The sequence below is a fragment of the Podarcis bocagei genome (assembly GCF_964188305.1).
Source record: "Podarcis bocagei genome assembly, chromosome: 2".
NCBI classification, from domain to species: Eukaryota; Metazoa; Chordata; class Lepidosauria; order Squamata; family Lacertidae; genus Podarcis; species Podarcis bocagei.
In genome coordinates, this window is record NC_138126.1 from 20,010,588 (window position 1) to 20,019,919 (window position 9,332).

A 9,332-nucleotide genomic window follows, 5' to 3' on the forward strand; every position below is an offset into this window, starting at 1 on the left:
ATTTTGGAAAACGGGAGCCCGGCCATTGTGTGTTTCATCTTACCAGCAGTCCATGGTGCAACAGGAAAACCCCACAGAATCTCATTTGAATGTCTGCCTCGACTCCCACACAAGACTCCATGACATCAGCCAACACCAAGGCTTTCTTCCTCCCCTCCCCCTTTATTTGGATACAATAAATTCATAGACTGCAAACACAAATCGTTTCAGAGATGTGTGCCTATTAAAAACAAGACGGTGTTGCAAACAACAGAGATAAAAATCACAAATCTTATGAAGAGTTCTTGAGGAAATTGAAAACTTGCATGCTGTTTTGTGGCATTTGGGTTTGCCTGGTAAAGGAATAACTGTCATGTCAGTTTAGGGATATGAAGGGCATTCCTGTATGAGAGTCCTCCAGGCCATATACTCCAGGCTCTGTACACACTAAACCATGGGTAGGCAAATTAAGGCCCGGAGGCCGGATCCGGCCCAATCGCCTTCTAAATCTGGCCCGCGAATGGTCCAGGAATCAGCGTGTTTTTACATGAGTAGAATGTGTCCTTTTATTTAAAATGCATCTCTGGATTATTTGTGGGGCCTGCCTGGTGTTTTTACATGATTAGAATGTGTGCTTTTATTTAAAATGCATCTCTGGGTTATTTATGGAGCATAGGAATTCATTCATTCTTATTTTTTTCAAAATATAGTCTGCTCTCCCCCCCCCCAAGATCTGAGGGACTGTGGACTGACCCCCTGCTGAAAAAGTTTGCTGACCCCTGTAGCTAAACTTTTAAAGCACATTTGAAGCACATCAAAGAATTCCGGGCACCCCTCACAGATACAATTCCTTGCATGACATTAAGAGATGAGAGTGCCCCTAATTCTTTGAAGGCAATGCGTTCTGAATGTGATTTAAAGGTATAGTGTCCGCAGAGGCAGAGAGCGGTTTGAGGTCTTTGAACAGCAGGGTCGAGAGACTCTGATAGCATCAATACAGTGGTTCATAAACTGCCCCACCCCACCCCCCATGGACAGTGAGAGCAGTTCGACAGTGGGACAAACTTCCTTGAAAAGTGGTGGACTCTCCTTCATTGGAGGTTTGTAAACCTGGGGTCATTTCCAACTTTACAGTTCTATCATTATATGACACCTTGAAAAGTGCTGAAGGTCTTGGCTGGCCACTTTTTCTGCCTGTTGTGCCAGTTTCAAGTCCAAGAATTCAAATCGCAATACAACACAGCATAAACAGCGACCATTTTTCTTGGGGGTTCCGTTCCCAGCCCCAGCCCCCCCCCCGCAAAAGTGTGTTCCATCCCATGACACCCCACCCCTATTCTCCCCCACCCTGCCCCCATTACACCCCCGTTCTGCCCTCTTCTGGGTCCAAAAGGACTCACACGTTGGCAACCATGCATCAGTTGGACGCACCCAAAATAGTCACCGCCTGTACAGTATAAGAAATAAAAGAAGCTATAATCAACAGGACTATTTGATGTGGTGGATGTTCTGCCAGCCATCTTCAACCACAAATCCAGATAAATGCTATGGACCACCTGAATGATGATCATGGACCACAGCTTGGTAACTCTTGATTAAGATGCTCCTTTCTCTCATGGATGGACTGTGAGCTCCCCATTCCATCCCTCAATCAAGAACCAGGCATGGACCTTTTCCCCAGAGAAGTTTGCTTTCGGAAAGGTAAAGAGATGGACATCAGTATCACCATCAAAAAATGCTACCAGGCCCTCCGAGTAGTCCAGGGAAACACGGATCCTACTTGGGGGATGGCACAAGGACAAATTAGTCCTAGGATTGGCAGTAATTGACTGGTACTGCCCATCAATACGCTGTACCCCCCAATACCCCCCCTCTGGTGCAAGGAGAATTTTCCCATTTCTGTTTGCAGACTCCCTCACGATTCCCACACCCCACCAATTGCCTCCTTCCACCACTTCCACTTCCCAGCAAAATTTCCCTGAGTCAATGCCCTGGTGGCTTAGGACACTGTCCAACAAGTCATATCTCAGAGGACTACTGTTCACACTTTGTTTCATGTATCTCCATTTCACACTCTTCAGATTTTCTGATACGTAGAGCTGGGGATGAGCTGTGCTTGGATCCAGAGTCAGATTTGCTGTGAAGAGGAAAAAGAGATCTCAACTTTTGGGGAAGGTGCTCAGGCAGGGTGGAAGGAGAAAGAACTTGCCCATGTGAAGACCACCTGGTGGAAACCCTTACACATATGGTTCTTAATTTAAACTATATGCTGATCTCCGCCAGCAGTTTCTAGATCAACTCTGCATCCCCAAATGGAAAACAGAGTTGGAGGTCATACATTTTCTATTACTGGGGAATGATCAGGAGCTCACCAAGTTAGTGGCTAAATATCTCTACAGTGGTACCTCGGGTTACATACGCTTCAGGTTACAGACTCCGCTAACCCAGAAATATTACCTCGTGTTAAGAACTTTGCTTCAGGATGAGAACAGAAATCGTGCAGTGGTGACGCAGTGGCAGCAGGAGGCCCCATTAGCTTGGATACAGCTCATCAGGCCCTGGAGATTTGAATTCATTTAAAGTAGCTAGGTGTTCCCTTACTACCTCTTTTCCTATCTTGGGCTGCAGCTCCCTCCTCACATCATTTATTCCGTTATCACCAGGTTGGGTGAAGACAGGGGCAAAGTAGGTGTTAAGAAGTTCTGCCTTTTCTCTGTCAACCAATAGCATTTCTCTGTGTTACCCACACAGAGGACCTACCACTTGCTTGTTCTTCCTCTTACTTCAGACATAGCTGAAGAAACCTTTTTCATTACAGTGGTACCTCGGGTTAAGAACTTAATTCATTCTGGAGGTCTGTTCTTAACCTGAAACTGTTCTTAACCTGAAGCACCACGTTAACTAATGGGGCCTCCTGCTGCCACTGCGCTGCCACTGCACAATTTCTGTTCTCATCCTGAAACAAAGTTCTTAACCTGAGGTAATATTTCTGGGTTAGAGGAGTCTGTACCCTGAAGCGTATGTAACCTGAAGCGTATGTAACCCGAGGTACCACTGTATTTTTAACCACTCTTGCAAGCCTGAGTTCATTCTGAGCTTTAGCCAGCCCGACTTTCCCTCTGCAACTGTTGGCTACTTGTGTATACTCCTCCTTTGTGGTTTCCCCTTTTTTCATTTCTTATACATGTCCTTCTTAACTCTCAACTCATCTGTAAGCTCCTTATGCAGCCACACCGGTTTCCTTAGATGCCTCCCGCATTTCTTTCTTGTTGGTATTGTCTGCATTTGGGCTTTCACTATTTCTCCTTTTAGAAACTCCCATCTTCACACTGAGTATTTCTGACCACGGGATCACACCCAGTAGCTCCTTCAGCTTTCAGAAACTGGCCTTCTTAAAGTCCAGAGTGTGAGTCCGACTACACTCAATTTCCCCTTGCCTCAGTATCCTGAAACCCAGGAGAACATCATACTTCCTCCCAAGTTTCCAAGCACTTCCACTTCATCTATCAGTTCCTCCCTATTGGTGAGGACCAGGTCCAAAATAGATGATCCCCTTGCTGGTTCTTCCACCTTCTGGGGAATGAAATTGTCAATGATGCAATGGAGGAATTCGTCAGACCTTACACTTTGAGTCCCAACAGATATTGGGGAAGTTGAAGTCCCTCATGGCTACTATTTCTCTCCTTTTTGAATGTTTGGTAATCTTCTCTAGTAAGGCACCATCTGAGTCTTCAGTCTGGCTCGGCAGTCTATAGCAGACACCCACAGTAAGATCACTGTCGTTTCTCTCTCCTACAGTTTTACCCATATACTCTCAATCTGCTTTTCATGCTGCAGTTCATAGATTTCATCACAAATTTACACATCCTTTATGTACGATGCTACTCCTCCTCCCTTCCTGTTTGGTCTATTCCTTTTGAACAGGCTGAGGTTCAAAGAAGAACCAGAGAACTAAAAAACACCTGGTGGATAAATAAAAGCTCAAGAGATCCAGCACTTAGCCGACACTCATGATGCACAGAGTTTCTTTGAAGCCACAAAGACCATCTATGGGCCAATAAATCATGGCATATGCCCTCTACGTTCAGCAGACGGTATCACACTTCTAAAAGATAAAGAAGCTATTGCACTGTGCTGGAAAGAACATTACCAATATCTCCTTAATCACAACTTCCCCGTAGCTGCTGAGGGCCTCCAGTGGCGTAGTGTGGGGGGTGCAGGGGGGGCCGGCCGCACCGGGTGCAACATCTGGGGGTTAGGGTTAGGGGCGCAAATCCACGGGTTAGGGGGCGCAAATCCATGGGTTAGGGGGCGCAAATTACTTGCCTTGCCCCGGGTGCTGACAACCCACGCTACGCCACTGAGGGCCTCTCACAAATTCCGCAAAAACAAATTAGAGATGAGCTTGCAGTATCTCCAAATCTGGGAGAGTTGTGTGCAGCTATTAATCAAATGAAAAACAACAAAGCCAGTGGACCTGATGGGATACCTGCCGAAATCTTCAAAGTGGGTGGAATTGAACTTACAGAACAACTTCAAAAGCTCATTGAAAAAATATGGGAAAGAGAAGAAATCCCAGCAGACTTTAGAGATGCCAAAATTATCAATCTGTTTAAAAAAATGGTGACAGAACTAATTGTGGAAACTACCAAGACATCTCTCTATTAGCTGCAGCTGGCAAAATTCTTGCAAGGATCTTAGCAAACCGTCTCGTAACAATATCCAAGGTGACCCTTCCTGAATCCCAAAATGGTTTTCGGCCTTCTAGGGGGACGGTGGACATGATTTTCACCACTCAACAGCTTCAAGAAAAATGCAGAGAGCAAAACCAACCCCTGTATATGGAGTTTATTGACCTGACTTAAGGCTTTCAACACTGTAAATAGTAACGCCCCGTGGACTGTCCTGAAAATTGGCTGCCCAGATAAATTTGTAAACATCATTCGGCTCCTCCATGATAATATGACAGCAACAATCGCAGACAACAATGGCCTTTTTTTTATTAAAAAAAGGGCTCTTTAATCCACACAGTTATAGGAGCATCAACTGCAGCTACAGTACGCCTGCCTGTCATATTGCATGACGCGGTCCAAGCCACAAAAGCCAAATTATGCTATCAGACCAGACTGACACTCAAACACATCCTCCTATGTCTGCAGAAGAATGAGACCATAGTGGCTCGGGGTGTGCACAGGTATTGTCCACAGAGCTAAACCGGTATGGAACTGATACCTTCCTATATCTGCATTTGATGAGTGGGAGAGAACTGAGAGTAGGCACTACACTCAGAAGCTGGTTACCATCGCAGTGAACAGCGCCATCAAATATTGCATTGAAAGCTGGCTGTCAACAGAAAGGAACGAAAGATGTCCTAGCATTGCGCTCGCTGTGGGTGGGGGGAGTTTCTAAGACAGTACCAATTCAAATGAACATTTTATCCATTCCCGGCCCTTAGCCGGGTCACTTCTGCACCTGGAGTTGAGTTCTGTATCTGGTGCCAAAGTGGTTAGATATAATGGATGCATCTGAAGTACCAAAAGGTCAGGAGGTTACCTGTCAGGTGGCTGTTAGCTGATCTGCAAGGGATGCATTTTTGCCGGCAACTCTGGATCTCATGTGGATTCGTTTTCTCAGCAGGAACCTTGGAAGCTTAAAAAAAAGCTTGGTGTCAGAGCAAGGCTTTCGTCCATTTTGCTGTCATGCAGAGAGCTCTTCTTATGCATAGAATGTCAGTCTGTCTATCATCCAAAATACATCTTCTTATTTAAGGTGGTGTCCACAACAGAACTCTGAAGCACATTCAAAGCATGCACACCCAAAAAGGAACCCTGGGAGCTGTATAGTTTACCACCCGCAGAGAAACAATTCTGAGGCACCCTCAACAGACTACAATTTCCAGGATTCTTTGTGGTGGAGGGCTGTGCTTTGAATGTATGGTGCTGTGAGTGCAGTGCTATTTTTCTAGAAAAAGAGGTCTGGAACTCACCATGAACACCTCCTTTTGTTCTCTTATAAGGGGGATGGAGCCCACCTGAAGGTGCCAGAATTGAGTTCCAGCGAGTTCTAGCTGAAAAAATACCCTGTGTAAATGTATGGTGTGTATGGAACCCTGGTCATAGACCTACAGAGGAACATGGAGAGGATTGGCTAGGAAATAATAATAATATTAATAATAATTTATTACTTATTACTTATACCCCACTCATCTGGTCAGGCCTCCCCAGCCACTCTGGGCAGCTTCCAATATTAAAAACACAATAAAACATCAAACATCCCCGCCTTTGTTTTCCCTTATAAAGTGGTACCTCGGTTTACAAACAGTCCTGTTTACAAACTATTCGGTTTATGAACTCTGCAAAACCGGAAGTAGTGTTTCGGTTTGCGAACTTTACCTTGGTGTACGAATGGACGCCGAACGGTGGAAGGGCATCTGTGGTGGGAGGCCTCATTATAGAAAGTGCGCCTCAGTTTAAGAACGGGTTTTGTTTAAGAACGGACTCCAGGAACGGATTAAGTTCATGAACCGAGGTTCCACTGTACACGGGTTCTGCTTCTCTTTTTTGTTTGTGACTCACCATGTTTGATGCACATATAGTTATGTACTTTTTGAACGTCCATTTTTTTTAAAAAAAGAAAAGAACAACCATGCCAGCGCAAAACAAAAACAAAAACCTTAAAAACTTCCCTAAACAGGGCTGCCTTCAGTCGTCTTGTACATAGTAGACTGGCGTTTGGGTGTTAGCCCTGGCTCCTATTTTTAGACTACATGATGAAACTGTACAATTACCAGACAAAATCATGAAGATCAAAATGCACTTCAGAGCGACGCTCGCTGCCAGCAAAACCCCAAAAACCATTTCAGGCCAGAAGAACATGGAAGAAGAACGATCTGTGGAGAACCAAATGGTGTGAAACTCAACAATACAGAAAGTGTACGTGAAACCTTTAGCAGCCAATTGAGAGCTTTCATGATCTAAGGGCACATGGTGGTGTAACTTGATCTGAAGTTGAAGTCGGTCCACATCTGGTTCGTGACTGAGCGGAAATAAGCAGCCTACAGTCATAGTACATATGGCCACTACAGACAGTGGCGCAGCTGCATGCTCCGCTACCGGGGGCGGAGAGCAGGCGGGGGCATGGCTGGCCACCCGCGAGGGCGTGGCACGTGTTTTGGGGGTGTGGCGTGCTGCCTGTGGGGGCATGGCACCCGCCGCCTGGCGTGTGTCCAGGGGGGCCGCCGCGATGGCACCCTACCGGAATAGTGGTGCCGGGGGCGGTCCGCTCCCTCCGCACCCCCGTTCCTCCATCAGTGACCACAGACCCCACAGCCATCAGGATCCCCGGACGGTGAGCTTTCATTTCTTTAAAAAAAAGCATCTGAACCTCCTAAAAAGAACGTTACGAAAGCATGTATGAAGGTCGCCTTCCAAGAAATTTCTGTGAAATGAAACAGTTGCTCCCTTTTAGTGTTTTTAGTCAATGAGTCAGAGCTGTGACTAACACGTGTGTGCTTTGTACACCAGGCAACAGAAGTCCTAAAGAGGTCCCTTAAGAGCTGCTGTCCCTACCCACCAGCTGCGACCCTTTTGTGCAATTCTTGTGCGTTTGTTTCATTTTCTAGTTCTTGGAATCTCTGTAATTTGCCTTCCTCTCCGGCATTCCTTTATTACTTCTACTAAATAGTAATAATAATATATTTATGAATCCCCTTTCACATGCGTCTCAAGGTGGTTTACAAACTTTATTTGCCTTCTGCATGTGTTGCCTGAGGTTACTGGCTCCCTTTACCTAATGGTAGGTCCAGCCCTGAAGTCATCAAGCAGTACCACAAAACGTACACACAAATACAAGCATTTTCACCCTCCATCTAGACACAGGAAAAGAGAAGGACCTAATATTCTAGGGAAGGGAAGCCCACAATCTGAGTCTGAGAAGCCCCAGTCAGAGGTTCATAACCTCCACACTTCATAGTCTCAGATATTGCTGTCATTACATAAGTAAACCCGCCCCCCAATTTAAAATACATTCAGTAATAATTCAGCACATTCATCCATGGGAGCTTTCAGTGGAAACTTTCTCTGAGGGAAAGGGACACAAAATTATAAGCATTGCTCTTCTCTTGAAGAATTCTCTTTTCTCCATTTTTGTTATTAAAAGCTGCACGTATCTTGGAAAGGAAATCATTTAACTAAAGATTATGTCTGAAAACAAAGTTTTGAATTTGTGCTTGGACTTACTAGTCACCATCAGGTTCTACATTTATACGCTGTACACTGAAATAAGAATCTGTATTCAAGACTATAGCTCATGGGTAGGCAAACTAAGGCCCGGGGGGCCAGATCCAGCCCAATCACTTTCTAAATCTGGCCCGCAGACAGTCCGAGAATCAGCATGTTTTTACATTAGTAGAATGTGTCCTTTTATTTAAAGTGCATCTCTGAGTTATTTATGGGGCATAGGAATTCGTTTGTTTTTCTTTCTTTTTCAAAATATAGTCTGGCCACCCCCCACAAGGTCTGAGGGACAGTGGACCACCCCCTGCTGAAAAAGTTTGCTGACCCCTTCTATAGCCAGCTACATCTGGGACAAGTGACTTTCTCTATGCTCACCTCAGCTGAAAATAAACAACAGCCATAACCCTTCTCCTCCTCATTTGACCTTCAACTTCTCACTTGTCTGTCAGGTACTTGCCCTTATGTTTGTTTTTCTGTTAATGTATTTACAAAATATTTGTTCTGAAGCTTAAAAGAAAGACTAGCTAGCTGCATCGGTTGAAAACCTAAAGCAATATTTAGAATATTTTGATCCATACCTTTGGCCTGAGCACGAGGCGGTATTGCAGGCAACTGTCCTCTCTCTGGTCCAGTTGTCCTTTGCTTTTCATCCCCCATGTTCATCAACTATTTGATCTGACTTATTCGCTTAAAGATCACCACCCTCCAGAAAAGGAACTAATGATTCCTCAAAGCTCTGAAAATCTGATAAACGTCAGGAAAGAACCCACACAGGAAGTGGTCATGCAACTCTTAAATTCAACTCTTTTCGGGACGAGCCAACCTCTGACATTTCTCACCGAATTTGCTCAGTTATACAAAATTTAAAGGGATATCATATTACTTTAAACCAGGGTTTCCCAAACAGAGGTCTCCAGCTGCTTTTGCACTACAACTCCCATCGTCCCTAGCTAGCAGGACCAGTGGTCAGGGAGGTGGGAAGTGTAATCCAAAAACAGCTGGAGACCCACATTTGGGAAACCCTGCTTTAAACAGTCATGGTATCCTCCAAAGTATTCTGGAATGTGTAGTTTGTTAAGGTTGCTGAGAGTTGTTAAGAGACCCCTATACCCTGCACAA

At 45.0% G+C, this 9,332-nt stretch overlaps 1 long non-coding RNA gene across 1 annotated transcript; it reads right to left on the bottom strand.

The window, feature by feature from the left end:
* Positions 1 to 1,355: 1,355 nt before the first annotated feature.
* Positions 1,356 to 8,995, bottom strand: LOC308581362. The gene is made up of 4 exons (XR_014005009.1): positions 8,792 to 8,995; positions 6,767 to 6,868; positions 5,533 to 5,628; positions 1,356 to 2,116 (listed from the first exon to the last, which is right to left on the bottom strand). It is a non-coding gene; the product is annotated as an uncharacterized lncRNA (long non-coding RNA).
* Between the last annotated feature and the right edge of the window lie 337 nt (positions 8,996 to 9,332).